The sequence below is a fragment of the Planococcus citri genome, chromosome 4 (assembly GCF_950023065.1).
Source record: "Planococcus citri chromosome 4, ihPlaCitr1.1, whole genome shotgun sequence".
NCBI lineage: Eukaryota > Metazoa > Arthropoda > Insecta > Hemiptera > Pseudococcidae > Planococcus > Planococcus citri.
This window is the reverse complement of record NC_088680.1, coordinates 65533650-65553328: the sequence shown is the minus strand read 5'-3', so window position 1 is coordinate 65553328 and position 19679 is coordinate 65533650. Positions and strand designations below refer to the sequence as shown.

General features: G+C 40.0%; 1 protein-coding gene and 1 long non-coding RNA gene across 10 annotated transcripts in view; one reads left to right on the top strand and one right to left on the bottom strand.

The window, feature by feature from the left end:
* The window catches only part of LOC135845894 (uncharacterized), a 68257-nt gene extending 49002 nt beyond the window's left edge, over nucleotides 1–19255 (bottom strand). For 3 of the 6 annotated variants that reach the window (XM_065364761.1, XM_065364760.1, XM_065364762.1), the window contains exon 1: nucleotides 18790–19254. The gene's annotated coding sequence lies outside the window, so the exon portion shown is untranslated. Of the gene's footprint in view, nucleotides 1–858; nucleotides 1034–18789 lie in introns of those variants that run through there. The other 3 variants (XM_065364758.1, XM_065364757.1, XR_010558852.1) reach the window with 2 other exon arrangements.
* LOC135842625 (uncharacterized) lies at nucleotides 11258–15394 on the top strand. Of its 4 annotated transcripts, XR_010558160.1 has the most exons (4): nucleotides 11258–13267; nucleotides 13385–13450; nucleotides 13544–13610; nucleotides 13694–15394. It is a non-coding gene; the product is annotated as an uncharacterized LOC135842625 (long non-coding RNA). The 4 variants fall into 4 exon arrangements; XR_010558161.1 differs by having other exon boundaries at nucleotides 11258–13030; nucleotides 13142–13267; nucleotides 13385–15394; XR_010558159.1 differs by having other exon boundaries at nucleotides 11258–13450.
* Nucleotides 19256–19679: the final 424 nt, after the last annotated feature.

Genomic DNA, 19679 nt, shown 5'->3' with positions numbered 1-19679 from the left:
GATTCCACCATTTCCACTGTATGTAATTACTGGATACAGCTTTCTGCAATTCGTAAGGAGCAAGATTGAAGATTTCTACAGCCAGAGAAATATGATCAGTAGAGTGAATGTCAAACTTCCTGCACGAGAAAAATTCTCCAATCACACGAGGAAATGCGTTCTCCCAATACCAATCTCGTATACGCATCCAAACCTGCACCACAAAATCTGCATGCATCCAAAATCTCATCAAATATGTCAAAATGTCGAACTCATCAAGAAGAACGTATTTCATGCATACATCGGCACCGTAGAACAACGTCTCCAATTCTTTGTCAGTCAATTTTATTAGAAAATTTTCCCAACTTCTGAATGACTTTTTTTTCAGATAGCGTTTTTTGAGGAAATTAATTTGTTTATCCAAATTCAGTCGATTAAAGAAATAATCAGCAGCACAAACTGGGTAGTTGTATTCACCATTGAACACTTTCTCGATGATATATTTAGTCAATCTGGTAGTCTCACCCTTTCTGCAAACGCACTCCCAATAATACACCAATGGATAATGTCGTTCAGCGTTTCGCAAGTTAATCTCCGTCTTCGAATTTGACCACAATGTTCGGAACTCATTTTTCAAACAATGATTACAAGCGATTCTGTACTTTTCTGCAGCATTCAAATCATCTTGTTTGAGCATTTCTCGAGCGGTTTATTCACCGTTAATGGTACCATCGGTTGACCAAACCAAAACGTGGAAATATTCCTGTGCTCGACTACCCACTCTATCGAAGAATATCTCTCTATCGTAAAAATCGCTCCACGATGCAATTTGTTCCTTTACCATTGGCATAAACCGTTCGATCTTTTGCTCAATGGCTGTTGGCAATACGATGATCTTTCGTACTTTTTTAGGAGGATTGGTTGGGTTCATCATGGCAGCTCGACGACACAACACCGCAGCAGACACCACCGATGCTGTAAGTTCCAGGCTACACGGATTTCGCCGTAAATTACACAAAGGTTCGAGCGAAGACATGATTTCACTCCGGGTAATCTGAAATGATGATGGTTCGTTGTTAGAGAACTGCTAATGAAATTCATTGAACAAGCGATGCACTTCAGGAAAAATCAACGCTGCGACTGAGAAAAATAAGGTGTTGGTAATTGACTGAAAGTAAAAAATTAATAAAAAAAATTGTGTTATTTGCTCTTGAAATTTCAATTTTCGAAACTTCTTTGCCCTTTTCCCACTATGGATAACTTTGCGGTCAGTGCACAACTTATCCCCCACTTCGAATACGAACGATTTCAAAAATACTCAATCTTGGTGATCTCTCTGAGAAATATGGTATCCAAAAGCAGCACACCTCCCCATTACATATTCCAACAACAGTTATAATATGGTATAAGAAAATCTCACAAGATGCAATTTTCGCTCAGAATTCACAACAATACCTTCATATTATTGATTAATAGAAAATTTTCTTCGGAAAGGTACCAGACCCATACCTGGGATTTTTTCTTACTCCAGGTAAATAAAATAGTAGTCAGGGCAAGCCTCGAAATTATAAAACTTCCATCCCCTTAGATAAAATCTGCAAAATTCTGGCAATCCAATCAAACTTTTCAAATGACACCTTCAAAAATCAGTGAGGAAACTGAGGAAAGTCTCATTGCTCGTTTCAAATTTTTAACCTCGTTGGGCAAAATTCTGTAAAAATTTCAATTTTCAAAAATCTGCTGGAGGCTCCAGAACTGCTTAAAATGGTTCGATGACATTTCCAAATACATACGTACAATCCATTCAGAATGTAAGGGAAGGGAGGGGTATAAAACGAGTACACACCAAATTTTAGCATCTTACAAGGGAAACTCTTGAAGGGTCCGCCTCCGATTTGAACGGGACCGCAATTTTTGGAAAGAGCATGGTCTAAAACCCCCAAAACCAAATTTTCAGCTGCCCAAAACATCATTTATCTCGATATTTGGCGAACGTTTGAAAATTCAAAATTGACTGTTTTTGGTGATTTATGCCTTCTTCAGAAACGTAGCCTATGTACATTATTTGATCAGCAAAAATGATCAAAATAAGTCCTAAAACTGATATTAATTCCCCAAATTCAAATTTAACCGTTTCCAGTCATTCTGGAGCCTCCGGCGCGATTTTTCAATTTCTCCAGCATTTTTAATTTGCTCCAGAAGACGTGAATATGAAGTTGGGCAGCTAAAAATCGAGTTGTGTGTTATACTCGACCGGTTTAACGAATTTATCCACATTTCAGCCGATCCTGGAGAGGACACCTCAAGAGTGGGTTTTTGACCAGCTTTTTTTTTTTTCAAAACAAAAATATACAAAAATCAAAAATTTCCACTTTACGAGAAAATTGTCGAAATTTGCGCGAATCGCAGTATTTTGTCATGAACTAACCCCACCAGAGCGAATTTCGCCATTTCCAGCCATTCTGGAGCCCCCAGCGCGATTTTACAATTTCTCCAGAGGCTCCAGAAAGGCTGGAAATGGTGAAATTCACTCTCGTGGGCTTCATTAATGACGAAATACAGCGATTCGCGCATATTTCAAAAATTTTCTCGTTAACGGGAAATTTTTGATTTTTGGATAGGTATTTTTATTTTGAAAAAAAGCTGGTCAAAAAACCACTCTTGAGGTGTCCCCTCCAGAATCGGCTCAAATTGTAGAGGGTACTTGGGACTCCATGTTACCACTCTACAGTGGTAATTTGATGCCCAGGTCGGAGGCTGCACTGAACCAGGTGCAACGCCATCTGGTGGACTGGTTCAGGGAAGCTGACGGCCGAGAGTAAGTTACAGAGTTGCTTCGCAGTTTTCCAATCTTCTTCTAACGAGCAAGATAGAGCTTTTACGCTAGCTTGGAGAACGTTCATGCCTTTAAGCAGAATCTTTCGTTGTTATATGAATGGTAGCAATTGTACATTGTAGCAACATGTACTATAAACCTTGTTCATGTGCTTGAATAAATATTCAGAGTAAATCACTTTGGTCATTTATTGCGTTGTTATATTTATGAGAGTATTTGGTATATGGTAAAACGGAGTTAGGTATTTGATACCGTGAGACTTAGTCGTTAGTAGGCCTCAGAGCCAGATGGTATAAGTAGTCTGAGGGCTAACAACGAGTAAGTGTAGGATTTACCATTACATTGGCGCCTTATGCGTGGTCTTCTTCCGAGTAGTTAAAAGAGTAGTTCTGTGTAAACGTGCAACTCTCAACCAACGGTCGGACAAGAACCAGCGTGCAGACAGGTTAGTGTATGTGTATTTATCTCGCTTTTAATCTCGTTATTTTTATCTCGTTATTCGCGTTGAATCGTATCCGCGAGTGTAAAAATTGTGTGTAAAAATCACATACCTGTCCAAGATTTTTCCTGCTTGATTTCTGTTCACGTTTGAACCTGAAACAGGAACGAGCAGACGTAAGCTAAGCCGGATTTTTCGTATATAAATTAGATTTATATACAAGAGTTGTTTTAAAATGAGTTCTAATCGTGGTAGCCGAGGTGGTCGCGGCTCTTCGAGTTCTTTGAACAGGAGTAATTCTGGTTCTGGGAACAATTTAGAGTCGTTAGAAGACTATAGGCGAAATATAGGGTCCAATTCTGCTAGTGGTCAACAGAGTAGTCCTAGGGCGTCTCAGATACCTCAAAGATAGCCAAGAGATGCTGCGGTTGCCTGCACTCAAAGGATTCACGATACCTTTCCGAGGCGCAGGAACGAGAACAGTAACACGAGTTCGGAGGTCCCTAGGAAACAGGCTAGGCTAAATGACGACGAGGAAGTAGCTCAAAACAGAGTAGAAATAGGCGAGCAAGCAAGCCTAAACATGCAGCAAGCTATTTCGAATCTGGCAGCCTTGAGCACGAACGAACCTGCTCAAGGTATGCAAAACGAGTCTGAACCTCCAGTGCCGAGTGCGAATAGCGGTGCCAACCCTATGCAGCAATTATTGGATGAACTAGACGCTATTGCGGCAAACCCGAATATTTTAAGACGAATCCCGAGTAATGAAAACTTAGCCACTGGTCAAAATCTGCAAAGTGGCGCAATACCGAACGCGTCAAGTGATCCGAGAAGCTTGAGTTCTAGAGAAACTGTTCGCGTTGAGACAACAGTTGAGGAAATCGAGTTAAGACGTGTGTCTGGCGGTAGCCAGGGGGCAGGATCGAGGCCTATGTCGAGACGTGTCAGCCCCCTCCCCCCTCGAACGAGTAGAGCTAATAGTGAACCACGTTCCAACGTGACGATCGAAGATGTCAGTGTTGATATTGAAACTGAAGCTCAAGAGCAAATGGCGCAGAGGTTTAGCGAGTTGAGAATGGACAATACTCGAGCTAGACCTCAAGAGGTGTTGTTTGGTGGTTTTTTGCCATCTGATCGCAGGCCCAGGGACCCCAACGCACCTCCTCCCTATTCAGTCAGAGACCCGCGTGCGAATGCTCAACAACCGGTAGGCACTGCTAGGCAACCTCAAAACCCAAGCTCGGAATTTATTAGAGAAATAAACAACATGACAACAGGCGCAGCTACGATGCCACGTCCAAGCGTGAACGTGGCCGCGCGAAGGTACGATTTTAGATCGGTTGAGCTTGGTGTTGAGCACCAACTCATACGAATTGAAAATAGGCAGCCGGAAGCCTCTTTGGACGTGTACGTCGACGCGCAGGTGTCCAATTTGCGTGATAATTGCGATATTTTAAACCATAGAGCCGAATGTATCGAAAGTGGCCTATCTCGCACGCGAGGCGATTTGGAACGCATTTACCGAGAAGTTCAAGCGAATATCACCGAAAGAGATGAAGCAAGTACCGCTAGAATGCGCCGAATGGCTGAAATGTGGGGTACTTGCCACACTGGTTTGATAAATAGAATTGGCGACCAAATTAACAATGAAGGCCTACGTGTAACACAGACAATGGATGCGGTCACGGAATTAGCAAATGAGATACGTGTCGAAAGAGAAGCTCGCCAAAGAGATGCTGGTTTAATCCGTATGTTAAATCAAAGAGTAGTTGATCTTGAGAACGAGCGTCAGGCTGAGGCGTCGCGAGGCGGGAGGCCACGCTCACAAGCTCAAGAAAGCTCAAATATACCCCAAAGTGACCCAGTGCCACCGGATGGTCGTAGATTCGGATTCGACAACCATTTTCAGTGGCAGGACGTACCGGAAAGATGGCAGCAAGGACCTGCTTTTAGACCACCTCAGGGTTTAAGTCAAGATGTACGATTTGATAGACCTGCAAGCAGAGGCGCGTCACTCGGACGCATGAATAACATTCAAGAGAGACCTCAAGTGCAAGTGCAAAATCAGAGGAGCGAAGCTGAATTGCTTAGAGCTGCTGAGTGTGCTGAATTGGGCTTGAGAATCGCGTACGAGCCTCTGAACGATAATATCAACTATGGTGCAGGAAATAGCGTGGCTAAACTGAACACGTTGCAAATATTGAAAGTAACGTATACGACCGAGAACGAGTACGAGCCGCACCTTTTTGTACGTCAATTTGAAAGTGCGATGAAAAGCATGTTCGCAACTGAAGAAATTTACATAAGCATGTTCAAACAGTTGGTTGAACATCCTGCGGCGCAAACCTGGAATGCAAACACCAGCACGCAGACATCGTACACAGCCCTGAGACAGTCGTTTTTGCAGACTATGTGGAACGAGCAGCGCCAAGAGAATGCCTTAAATCATGTCAGAACATTGACACTTCCGAACACGTCATCAACGGACATGGCTAATACAGCGTTGCGCTGGTTAAGAGTGGTCTCGAACGTACAAATTAACGAGTGGCAGATGATAAACGCGATATATCCGAGACTTGATAGGTTATTGAGAGTAAGAGTGTCAACTGAGGAGCGCAACGATATTGTGCTGTTTGCGAGACGCTTGCTGGAAATGACCAAAAACGAGGAGTTTTTGGATAATGCGCAAAACCAGAGTCAGGGTCAGAACCAAACGAGACGTAGGAATCAAGCCAATGACAACTGGCAAAGAAACACCAACAACAACAATGGTGGAAGAGTAACGTTCGAGGATAGGCGCACGAATTCGAATAACAGGCGTGATAATTATAGATCTAATGATCGAAGAGATGATAGAAATAGGTCTGACACCCGAGACACTCGTGATACGCGCAACAATCGCGACAATCGAGACAATCGCAATACCAACCGCGACCGAGATACGCGCAATCGTGATGATAGAGACACGCGCAATCGTGACACCAGAGATACGCGCAATCGTGACGATAGAGATGCGCGAGATTCGAGAGACAATCGCGATAAAAGAGGAGATTCGCGCAAACGTGACACTGATGCGAATAAGAGCGGCGCTAACAAAGGCGATAATGATCAGAGACGCGATCGTGATCGTAGGGCTAGAGATGGCGGTACAACCAACGAAGCTGAAGGGGATTATAGAGATATAGATCCTGGGGAATCGTTGGAATCAGAGGAAGAAGGGTCGGTAAGGTCTGATACGTCGTCTTTAAACGACGACCAGACGCAGGCTTAACAAAACAAGCCACAGCCCCCACGCCCGAGCCAGATCTCCCCTATGAGCAATATGACTTAGTTGGCGACGCTTTCGCTCAAATTTTAAGTAGAATTATCGAGTCAAAAGCTAAAGAGAACGGTAGCGGAGATGATGCCAAAAAAGAAGGCAAAAAAGACGTTGAAAAAATCGCAAAGAAGTGCTCCATGGCAACCATTAGGGAACATGTTAGAAAAAGAGAATTTGAAAAAAAGAAAGTCATTCTCTCTCTTGGCACATACGAGTTGAACTATGGCAATATTCGAGATAGCCATATGAGACGCCTCCTACGTGAAATAGTTGGCACGTTAAAAGAGAAAGGTGTCGAAGACATTAAAATTTTGTTTCCAATGATTTTTCCAGCTGGAAAAAACGACCGAGGAGTTACAGCTAAAAGATATTATGCTTGGAGGAGAATTTTTGAAGAAGTCTGTGACAACGAGTCCGTTACTCTGTGGTGGTCGCCAGCAGCAGTATTTATCAGGTTGATCAGGTTGGAAGATGGAAGGTTGAGGTTTCAACCTGACAAATCCGGCAAGGTCATTCCAAGAGACAATAGGCTGCAAAAGAAAGCGAGTGGCTACGTGCCAAACGAAGCAGGCGAAAAAGAGTTGCTTTTCGAGATGAAAAAATGTTACAACTATAAGTTTAAACCAAAAAGTTCGGTGTTTAATTCGCAAAACTTATGCGTAGAAACGAGTACGAACCTGTCTGCTGAAGTTGTCACCGAGTCGGATGGCGATTATTTAGTCACCACCAAAGAGTCAATTGAAAAAACGAAAGCGAAAATGCCAGAGAGTAGCAGGCCGATAGCTCAAATTATTGAAGACCTAACCAAGATGGAAGTGAAGCTGTCTCCGGATTGGCAGAAAAAAGTCAAAATGGTCTGTAAAGCGTGGAAGAACAAGCAAGGTCAGCCAATGGAAGAAACCTCAAGCGATGAAGAAACAACGAAATCGAGCGATGGGGCACCAGCCAATCATCATGAAGTCGCAGTCAATCAGGCAGCTGCAGATCAGAGTAGCACACCAGAGAGTGACGTCATTGATGAGAAGCGGACCGATCCAAACACTGTTGAACCGTTAGTGAGAAGCCAGATAGAGAATTTTGATCAGGCCAAGACCTGTGTGGTACCCCTGCGGTTCGCGGATTTAACCTTATTTACTCAGTTAGATTCTGGTGCTACACCTAATATCATGTCAGAAACTTGTGCCAATAATCTAATAAATAATTATAAAGAGAAAATTGAATTTATTTATTTAAAACGAGTACTTCAGTGTAGATTGGCTAACAACCAAGTGGTAAGAACGTGGAAAAAGGCAATAGTAGTGCCATTGAAATTTGGCAAGCATAAGATCAAAGTGCCATTTTTTGTGATGCCTGGTGACAACAAATTGTTACTGATTGGCACGAAATCGATCGAGAAGCTAGACATAAAAACAGACGTAAAGAAAGGTACTGCTACGTGTAGGCCACCTGGCACTCACAGAGCTGAAGAGGTTGTATTTGCAAAGAGAAGCGAATATCGAGTTGAAGACATGTATACCAACCAAATACGACTTGAAGAAGAGTACCAAAAAGAGACAGTAGAAATAGTTTCACGAGCTGATTTACATAGTTTTTTTTAGAAAGGATGGAAGGCCTAGAGATGATGGGCCTGAAATCTTTGAAAGAAACCTGAGAAGGTACCTAGGTGAAGCAGTTCGTGAAGGAAGGATTACGAAAGCGGAGTCTGAGGAGGCACTCGAGGAGCTGCTCAAATTCAGAGATGTGTTTAGTAGATTTCCGGGTAAATACAAAGGAGCTATGGTGAAATTGAAGTTTGTAGATCCTAACAAAATTCCGAACTTCGTAGGGCCTAAATACAATCCGTCAAACAAACAACTTGACAAAATTAGACGTGCTTTGGCTGACATGGTTGAGCAAGAGGTAGCAGAGCCGTCTGATACGACTTACATAAATCCATTAGTGCCCAACGAGAAAAAAGACGGAAGCGTAAGACTGTGTTTAAATCCAGTAGAGTTGAACCCGATATTACAAACTAATTACAACGAGGCGGGCCTCTTAGATAGAATAATTACCTCAGATGGAGAAGCCCGTTTCTTCACAACGTTAGATTTCACGACAGCCTTTTGGCAGTTGGTACTGGATCCAGAGTCGCGCAAGTATACTGGTTTCAAGGTCGATGGTAGAGTCTACCAAATGATAAGACTCCCATATGGCTTGAAAATTTCATCTGCGGAATTTGTAAAAGTAATTAATGAAGTAATACCGGATATGCCTGGAGTTACGAAATACGTGGATGATTTGTTGCTAAGGTCACTCACCTTCTCAGAGATGCTGAGGCTGTTGAAAAAAGTACTTGAGTTGTTGCGTGAGCATGGGCTCAAACTTAACCCGAACAAGTGTAAATTCTTTGCCAGTTCCACCGACCATCTTGGCTTCAATATCTCAACTAGAAGCATAAAAAAACAGAGTAAGAAAATTGAAGGTTATTTAGAGTATATACAAAAGAAGACGTTAAAGAGAACTGGTAAAGTTAAATTAGGTAACGTAAGAGATGTTTTAACCTTAATAGGGTTAACTGGTATATATAGTCGCTTCATCCCTAATTATCAAGATATTGTGAAGCCACTCTACGATTTGACTCGTAAAGGTGTACCATTTGTATGGGGCACCGCTCAAGAGGAAGCAGTAGAGAAGCTCACAGTGGAATTTACGAAAGAGTTTGAGCTTATGTCACCAGTTGACGGAGAAGATTTATACCTAGATACAGTGTCTACTGAGCATTCGCTCAATGGCGTCTTATACCAAAACATCAAAGGTGAAGACAAAGTAGTAATGTTCGTGAGTAGCGCGTTTAAACAACATCAGCAAAATTATACGTTAATTGAGCGCGAAATGTTCGCTTTGGTAAGAGTAATAAATAAGCTCCAGCTTTGGCTCCATGGTAGGCGGATACACGTGAGAGGTGACCTCCAGTCAGTCGTGCACAAGTTTACAACTCTGGCTAAGGTGCATAGAAAAGCGGCTGGCTGGATCACAGAGTTGAACTGTTACGACCTCGTGTATGATTTGAAACACAAAGTGAGAGGTCAATGGTACGGAATTCAGGCGCCTGAGTTGACAGTTTACGATACAAATTGGACAAACATGGTGCCATTAGATGTGTCATTTGTAGAATTGGTAAAAGATGAAGTCTTGGATCACCTGAGACGCTTGGACATCTTCCAGAGTCGTGATAGGATGTGTACCAAAATAGTGCGCAAACTGAACGCCTCAGAGCTTGATATGACTGCAAAACAGTTAGAATCAAAGAGAAGAATGCAAGCTAAATATGCAGTGATCAAAGAGAAAGACAAAGAATTGCTATTCAGAAAATTCAAAGATGGCTCAAGAATTCCAGTGATGCCTGACGAGTTGTTCAGGGATACCATTTTTTACTTGCACGAGATGTATGGCCATATTGGAGCGCATAAACTAGAAGCGGTCTTTAAACGATTATATTATTCACCAAATATTGTGAAAACTACACGAATTATTACGAGCGAGTGCATCACTTGTAGAAAGACCAAAGGTTATAGCGAGAAGAAGCGCTTGCAATTTTCACAAATAGAAGCGTTTAACATAGCGGATGTCATTTCTGCGGACCTGTGTGGACCAATAGCGAACGAGTACGGAGAGCCTAAGTATATGTTTGTCGCAAAGTGCGTATTTACGTCGAAAGTGTGGATTATTCCACTGGAGTCAATTCCAGCTGAGACAGTAGTGCATGCGATGGAAACTGTGCTCAATGATATAGAGAAGCTGGGCCACAAAGTTCGCAAAGTAATTACAGACAATGGCAGCCAATTTAGGAGTGAGGCGTGGAACGAGATGCTCACCGCGAATGGTATAAAAATAGGCCATACTACAACTTACAACCCTCAGTCTTCTCTGGTTGAGCGCACGATGCGCATAATTGGAGATAGGCTGAGAGCAAAGTTGAACGATGAGCCCGAGAATGATGAGTATACTCACCACGGTTGGCACGTGCATGTTAAGAAAATAGAGTCTGAAATAAATAATACCCCTACTGAATTTGGCATAAAACCGAATGAGGTATGGGGCATCGAAGATGAGTTTTCTGCCAACATGCCAACCAAATTGGCTAAGTTAAATTCTAAGTACCTGCTCAAGAAGCTGCAGCAGGACCAAATCGAGAAAAATCCTAAATCTGTGACTACCGAGACGCTCATGGAAAAGCCTATGGAGCTCTCAAACCTGATACGTGACGAAGATGGTTATTACTGGGCAGCCGTTGATGGAGCTTGCTCAAACAACGGTTCCAGTGATGCCATAGCAGGTATAGGGGTGGCTTGGACTCCTACTGGAGAATTTAACATATCCGAAAGAGTAGACCACCCTAGGTACCGGAATACCAATAATTTGGCCGAGGCGATAGCTCTGTGCAAAGCTATGAAAGTGATGCTCAAACTAGGTGCAAAAAGAGGAAAAATATTTTCGGATTCATGCTATTTAACAACAGCAATAAATTATAATGTAGAGAAATGGAAGATCAATAACTGGAAGAATGCTAGCAAAAAACCAGTTGTGCACCGAGAAATTTTTCAAGAAATTTTAGAATTGAAAGAAAAGTTTGAGAAGTTTGAGTTAAAGCACACACCTGCGAGAAGCTTTGATCGTAACAACCACGCCGCTGATAAGTTAGCGCGTAAGGCGGTGTATACACAAGAGTTGGTAGACCTGCGAGTTGATGAAATGACCGAGCAGCAGGCGTTAATTTCATTTATTCGAGAAAAGAGAAAGCTACAAAGATCAAGAGATGAAGTAGCATTTTATAAAATTAAGGGAGACCCCATTTGTTACGAGGAGGGGGAATTAGTTATGCTTACGGAACACAGACAGAGCTCATATGATAAAGGAGTCTCGAAAAAATTGTTTCCTAAGCGTTTTGGGCCTTACATGGTCATGAAGCATGTCGGAGATAATGCATACAGAGTAAGAAGCATAGCTAACGAGTCTGATGAGCAAATTGTCAATGCTAGGCAAATGACAATTTATTTGAATTTAGAACAACAAGAGAAGCTCAAAAATGATCCGAAATTAAAGTCAAAGACAGACTCAAGGCCCTTAATTGAAAAAATTAAAGAGAAAGTAACGCCGAAAGAGATAGAAAGGTCAGAAGTTGACGAGGAGGTCGAAGAAGAGGTCATTGACTCTAAAATACATGATCAAGCAGCAGAAAGAGCAGCTAGGCTATTGGCTAGAGAATTGCGAAAGAAAGAGCTAGAACAAGCTGAGGAAAAGAGAGGAAAGAAACTGCAAGAATTCCAGAAACTCAAAAAGCATGCGAGACGCAAGTTAGATGATAAAGAAAACGAGAAGATTGCTACGTGCATTAAAAAAGCCGTTGGTTTGACAACAAAGGCTGGAGAAATACTTGCGAACGCGGAAAAGAAAGATAAAGATAGAAAAAGAACGAAAAAGTTGAAGCCAGGTGAAAAAGCACCTGGATCAGACGATCCGGATTATGTACCACCTACAAGCACGAAAAGAAGAAAAAAGAAAACAGTAAATTTTATAGCTCTGGAAAAACTAGAATCTCATCACCGTGTGATGTTCGTAGAGTTGTACATGAATTACGAGGACGTCCTGAAATAAAAAGAGAAAAAGAGTAGCTGGAATTCGAGGTACTGGTTGGTGCCTGAATTTTAATCTGTAAATAATTTATTAGTTTTAAATCTATTTTATTCAAATTACTCGTAGCAATATTTTAACCTAGTTTTAAAAAACCAAAAAGAGCAAGCCATCGAAAGTAAAAGCAAGTTCTATCCGAGTAGCATACGAGCTGTATGAAGAGAAGTAGTACTAGCGAGTAGGCGGGGGGTAGAATGGAACGAACGCAACGAGAACGAAAACGAGCGGCTCCCCGCAACCTGTAGTTACGAAGCAGAGAGTAGTCTGTACGTTAGCGAGTAGGCGGGGGGTGGTAAAGAGTCGCACGCATCAGCTGATAAATCTAGATCGGTTGAAACGAACCAACGAACGACGAAAGTAATGCCAAGGACGTTGCAGTTTTGATGTATTATTGATGCGTGTTATGTAATAACGTGAATATTTGTTGAAAGTTTGCAATAAAGTGCGTAATTGTAAAAGTTGGAATTTTGGTGCTTTCGTGGTGAATTTTGCGCTAATTGGTGACCGTAAAAGCTCACGTACGCGTGTGTATGTGCGAAATCGTATAATTTGGTGTAAAAAAGTAAAAAATCGGGTAATTTATTTGAGAAGTGAACAGTTTGCTGCATGTTTGTTTCGGTAAGGTCTAACAAAGAAGCCTAAAATCAAAATGGCGTAAGTCTATTGAATATGGTTTTTAATTCGCTCGTGTTGTATTTTTCCGTTAGAAAAGTGAATAAAAATTCGAAACGTGTTGATTAGAAGAAAAATTCCAGTAAAAGAGTAGCTCCTCGTGTATTTCGACTGGGTAAGTTGAATTTGTTTATCCTCGTGTGCAATTAATTTCATTGTGTTACACGATACGTCATGCTTAATTAGTGAAAGATTATTAATTTAGTGTGGTATTTTTTGCACACAGCCGAAGAAGCTACCGGCTATACGAGAAGCGACGTGGTTTTTTGTCTTGTTTCAACGAGTTGGAAAAACGATAGTGGTCAAGTGGTGGCATGAAATTTTTCGACGAAGTTTTGTTTTATTACAAAAGGTAAGCGAAATGCACAGAGTAAACTATCGTATATGTGAACGTAGTGCTAATTGGAAGTACGTGTAATTAAAAAATGAACTACGAGTAGCGTATTGAGATGTTTATTACCTGTTTCAGCTGATTAGTTGGACGTTTGAGTGGTAAATATTCGTTTGACGAGAATTCTATCGACGCTGAGATTAGGTAAGCTGGATTAGAAGTACCTACGAGTAGTTTACACGTACCTACAAACAAAGTAAGATAATACGAAAATTAATTACCTGTCGATGCTTTCAGTAATAAGACATATTGGATCGCAGTAAATCGATTCGAGAAGCTGGAAGTTTATTTTAGTCAGACAGAGGTAATTAGGATAAATAGAGTAGATTACGAGTAAAATACGAAAAATGCATTTGTACTTACCGTTGTGCCGTTGATTTGCCACAGCTATTGACGTAAAATGGATGGCGCGGACGAAAGAGAAGATATACCGAGACGAGCGTTTGTTTGGGATGATAGCAACAGCAGCACTTCCGAAAGGTAAAGATCTTCGATACCTGTAAAATAGAGTAAAAATTAGATTATTCTCGAGTAGCATCGATAATTAACAGAGTACGGTGTAATTGTTATTCAAATTTAGCGAAGAGGAGAAGACTGTAAATTATGTTATTTTTATAATTTTTTGAGAATGTAATTGTTTTTTTTTGTTTTCGTTTGCCAAGAGAAAAGCCAGAGAAGCAGTGGTTTTTTCTATGTTATTTTACAAGTAGATGGATTGATTAAGTTTAATTTTGTATGTTTTTTTTTAGTTTTGTTTAATTGTTTTGTTTGCGAAAGGTATACCAAATAAAGAGTAGTGTACCAAGAAAGTGAACAAGAGTGAATCGATTTTTTGTGTTTATCGTCCAATGTGATATTTGTGTTCCATTTACGTGAATTCTGTGGAATAATTTCTGTGTTAGGCAAACGAGTAGAAAATAAGAGAATTGAATTTTTTTTTTTATTTATATTGTTGTATCATCGAAAGAGTAGCCAGAATACGAGGTGAAAAATGTGATATAGAATAAAACTTACGTAACGAGCATTGATGTTTTCATTTCGCGAACCAACGTGTTTGAACCGGCATGGTAATAATGGGTAGCTTTGAACACCAGCGAGATACCTGTAAAAAACAAAAAGAGAAACAAAGTACAAAGTTCTTTTTGGTAAAAGCAGTAAAAGAGAAGTAAAAATATTACATCCCGTGACAGGTATCAACGAGTAGCTGCGTAAACAATCCGAGTAGCTGGAGTTAGCGTGCGTGAACTGGTCTAGACGTGTTGGAATTTCAGCACCTGCGAAAAACAGAGTGTTAATATTCAGAGGTAGACTATGAGTAGATGAAAGAGTAGTTACCTGAATCTGGAAGCAGTGAAGCAACGAGTTGAACTCAAGTGAAAAACCTGGAACAGAGAGAAAGAAAAGAGTTGAATTATTCGAGTAGCTCACCTGAGTAGTTTCACAGGGTTCGAGTCAAGAAGAAGTTCCAGAGTTCCAGCCAAGTTCCGGCCCAGACAATGGTATGATGTATAAGATTAACATAGTGATAAAATTCGATTGTAATATTATTATTAACACAAATGTTTAGATATGTTAATCTTAAGATCGCGAAAATGTAAAAAGATTCTGCAAGAGTAGCCAGATAGGGATGTAGGGCCATATAACGAGCAGGCCACATCTGGCATACGAAGCGGGGCAGGGGGAGCCCAAGTACTCTACGAGACGCTGAGTAGGCCTCTTTTAGGCTGCGTATCCAGACGGGCCCCCGAGCTATACCCAGCCGGGGCATTATGTAGAGGGTACTTGGGACTCCATGTTACCACTCTACAGTGGTAATTTGATGCCCAGGTCGGAGGCTGCACTGAACCAGGTGCAACGCCATCTGGTGGACTGGTTCAGGGAAGCTGACGGCCGAGAGTAAGTTACAGAGTTGCTTCGCAGTTTTCCAATCTTCTTCTAACGAGCAAGATAGAGCTTTTACGCTAGCTTGGAGAACGTTCATGCCTTTAAGCAGAATCTTTCGTTGTTATATGAATGGTAGCAATTGTACATTGTAGCAACATGTACTATAAACCTTGTTCATGTGCTTGAATAAATATTCAGAGTAAATCACTTTGGTCATTTATTGCGTTGTTATATTTATGAGAGTATTTGGTATATGGTAAAACGGAGTTAGGTATTTGATACCGTGAGACTTAGTCGTTAGTAGGCCTCAGAGCCAGATGGTATAAGTAGTCTGAGGGCTAACAACGAGTAAGTGTAGGATTTACCATTACAAAATGTGAATAAATTCGTTAAGCAGGTCGAGTATAACGCACAACTCGATTTTTAGCTGCCCAACATCATATTCACGCCTTCTGGAGCAAATTAAAAATTCTGGAGAAATTGAAAAATCGCGCTGGAGGCTCCAGGATTGCTGGAAATGGCGAAATTCGCTCTCGTGGGGTCAGTTCATGACAAAATACTACGATTCGCTCAAATTTCAAAAATTTTCTCACAAACGGAAAATTTTTGATTTTTGGATATTTTTATTTTGAAAAAAAGCTGGTCAAAAAATCACTCTTGAGGTGTCTCCTCCAGAATCGGCTCAAATGTGAATAAATTCGTTAAGCAGGTCGAGTATAACACACAACTCGATTTTTAGCTGCCCAACTTCATATTCACGCCTTCTGGAGCAAATTAAAAAATTGTTCTGGAGGCTCCAGAATGGCTGGAAATGGCGAAATTCGCTCTCGTGGGGTCAGTTCATGACAAAGTACTACGATTCGCTCAAATTTCAAAAATTTTCTCGCAAACGGAAAATTTTTGATTTTTCTATTTTGAAAAAAAGCTGGTCAAAAAATCACTCTTGAGGTGTCCCCTCCAGAATCGGCTCAAATGTGAATAAATTCGTTAAACAGGTCGAGTATAACACACAACTCGATTTTTAGCTGTCCATCGTGATATTCACGTCTTCTGGAGCAAATTAAAAATTCTGGAGAAATTGAAAAATCGCGCTGGAAGCTCCAGAACGGCTGGAAATGGTGAAATTTAGATTTGGGTAGTTAATATTAGTTTTTGGACTTAATTTGCCCAATTTTACGGATCAAGTATGCACTTTTTTTTTAAAAAAGCATAAATTGCCATAAACAGTCAATTTTGAATTTTCAAACGTTCGCCAAAAATCGAAAAATGAACTTGGGCAGCTGAAAATTTGGTTTTGGGGGTTGTAGAGTATGCTCTTTCCAAAAATCGCGGTCACGTTCAAATCGGAGCCGGACACCTCAGGAGGTTCCCTCGTTAGGTCAATTTGGCGAAATTCTGTTTTTTCCCCATTTTCAAGCTCCCAATTCGATTTTCGAAAATTCGTCAAAAATAAAAAATTTACTTCAGCAACTGAAAATTAGACAAACGATATAATTATTTTCGCAAGCTTTTTATATTTAGCTTTGTCTAGTGATGAAACGAAATTAGAGCCGATTCAAACTTCAGAACAATGATTCAACTTACGATCCCAGTCACTGCCATAGTTGTTGGAAATCCTGTAGCTTAACATGTTGTCTTCAGAATTCAGATATATTTCAAATCAAATTATCGCAATTTTCGAATAACAAAAAATCACATTCAACATTTCAGAAAAACACCAAGGTTCGGTTAAAAAAAACACACAAAAAAAAGAACAACGAAATCAAATAGTCACTATTGAATATTACACCAGTGAGGAGTTTTTTTTCGACTTTACATCTACGCTTTCCAATACTTTGCAGGTCATTCAAAATGGTGCGGTGGTGGGGGGGGGGAGAATCCCAATTGAGAGATTCGTATTTCATTTTCAGAATCACAGAGATAGGCAATAAGGGTAATCAGGAAGCCAGACGTGCTTTAAAAAAGAAGACACAGATTTCAAAACTGAACAGTGAAACGTCAGTCAGCTCAAAAGGGAAAAGAATCTTTTAAATATTGTCTAGCTTGATCATAACTTCCCCCAATGGTAGGTAAGTAATTGGTGCCATGTTCTGTACCATGAGAACTCGATCGAAGGGATAAGTAACGTAATAAATCCAATGGTGAGAGAAATGACCGGAGAGTATCAGCGAGTTCAATGACAGATAATACTTAATTCAGAACACACGCCGGAATTTTCTAAATGATAAATCAAAACAAACTCATTGAAGTAGATCACAAAGAAGATTCGGGTGAAGAATAATAATTAGGTAAACTCTTCAAGACGTACTTAGCTATATGATCTATAGAAGTTCTCTACTTAGGTAAAATCTCCGTCAAGTCAACCCTTCTAGCACATAATTCAATAATACATACAAACACTCTTCGTCCGAATTAGATTGATATGCTCTAATATTTGATACATGTATAATTACATTACAAACGTACTTAGTTGAAACACAATTAATTCAAATAACATTTCAGCATTCTGTTTATCGAATTAAACAAATCCTTATGAAAGGTATTAGGTATAAAAACACATTACACCCAAATAAGTATAGTATCTCAATAAATGGGAGATTTGTATTGAACTATTGATTAGAAAAGTTCATCAACAAAACAACTGTAAAACGATTGATTCATAATTCATATCATAACTAAAAAATTCTTCAGGAGACAACGATTATCAAGAGCTGCAAGAACGGAAGAGAAATTACTCTTCGACCATTTATGAATAAATCTTTGTTCCTTTCGTTGCTCGGAGTAAGTTTTTTACTCCTTTTTTTTTTGCTCTTTCAACACTAATGAAGTGTAAAAGGCAAAGAGAGCTGTAGTTATCGACTATCGTCGAAGAAACTACCCCGAAACACAGAAAACAGAAACGATTTACTTCTTCAAAATTCAAATACCAACTCACGGTTTACCTACGGTTTCACTTGTAATGAAGTTTTTGTTTTCATGCATCGAAGAATGATGATAATATTTCAATTCGAAAATTATGATGATATTAATTCTATTTTCACCAAATGAATTTACTGTATCATGTAATTACGAATTATCGGGTTCATAGCGAGCATTCGTGTGATTGAGCTGCGAATAATTTCAGGTGTTTTCTGTTCATCAGAGATCAGAGACGTAACTGTCGATGTCGATACTACTATAACGTACTAACGTACTACAATGTACTTAATGAAGTTTAGTTCATTGCTTGGTTGATTAATTATTGATTGATTGATAACGATTACCGATGTTGGGCTCAGTGTACTCAATACTGTGCTTGGGAATGGAAACGGAAACACTTTTCCAGCGTTTAATAACCCTGCTTCTAATTCTACTCCATCTAACGTAAGAAAACGTCGTTCAATCTTTCTCAACTTCATATACGAGTACGAATTATACGATACGATCATACAGTTACAGTATATTGAGCAACATGCAACGAATACAAAATAGTCAAATACTTCAATAATTGACGTCTCGTCTATCTGAATGAGTCGCCATCACGTGTTGTTTCAATAACACCAAAATCCCAACCCACAGGAAATGATACTAATTACTAATAGAACAGTAATATGTATTACCTGGAAATCAGCTAATATTCGTCCTAGAAAACAGCCGCTACAGTGAATTACTCAAAACACTTGGTAAAATATACGAGCGATCTTATCTCATTTTCAGTTCAACGTGATCGTGAAGCGAGAACCGGCGAACGTATCAGAGCAATTAGATGCAAGTACTCGGATATTGTCACAACACTCGAACCTTTCGGTATCAAAATACTTTACAAAATACGAACAATTTCTTTTCAATGCTTACGCAAATCTGAAGATTTCCAGTAAGATTCATTTATGCAAAAATAAATGAAGCACGAGTTATCAACAAAACAAACCGTTCCGAGAAGGCGAAGATGAAAGAAAGAAAAAGAATAAAGAAAAACATTCAAACAATGAAAAGACATTACAGGTTGGCAAACATTCGACAAAAAAGTAACAGAAAACCGGTTACACGAGTGGTAACACTCGAACGTTCGATGACGTCATATAGACCTCATTTATGAATCGAATCGACGATTTTTATCGTTTTTTTAAAGCTGAATTTTAATAAAAATGAATGTTTCCCATGTAAGTGATTAAGGATCAGGTACACTGGATTACTTACTACAGTAATCGTTCTACTCTGGTAAAAATAACAAAAAGGTGAACTTACAACTCGCTAATACTCACAAAATTTCATTTCATAGTCATTACTCATTAAGTCATTAGTCAATCCAAGTACTCAGTACTGAGTTGAGAAAGTATTTTACTTACACAGTTACACTTACTGAAGCAAGACAAGTGAAAAGATGCTAGGACAGGTACAGGATTTCGAGTAAGTACTAAAAGCTCTTCTTATAGTGGCCGTGTTCAAACTTTCAAAGACAGACAGAGCTATGGAAAAAACGTTGACTGTCATATAGCAGATTAAATTTATT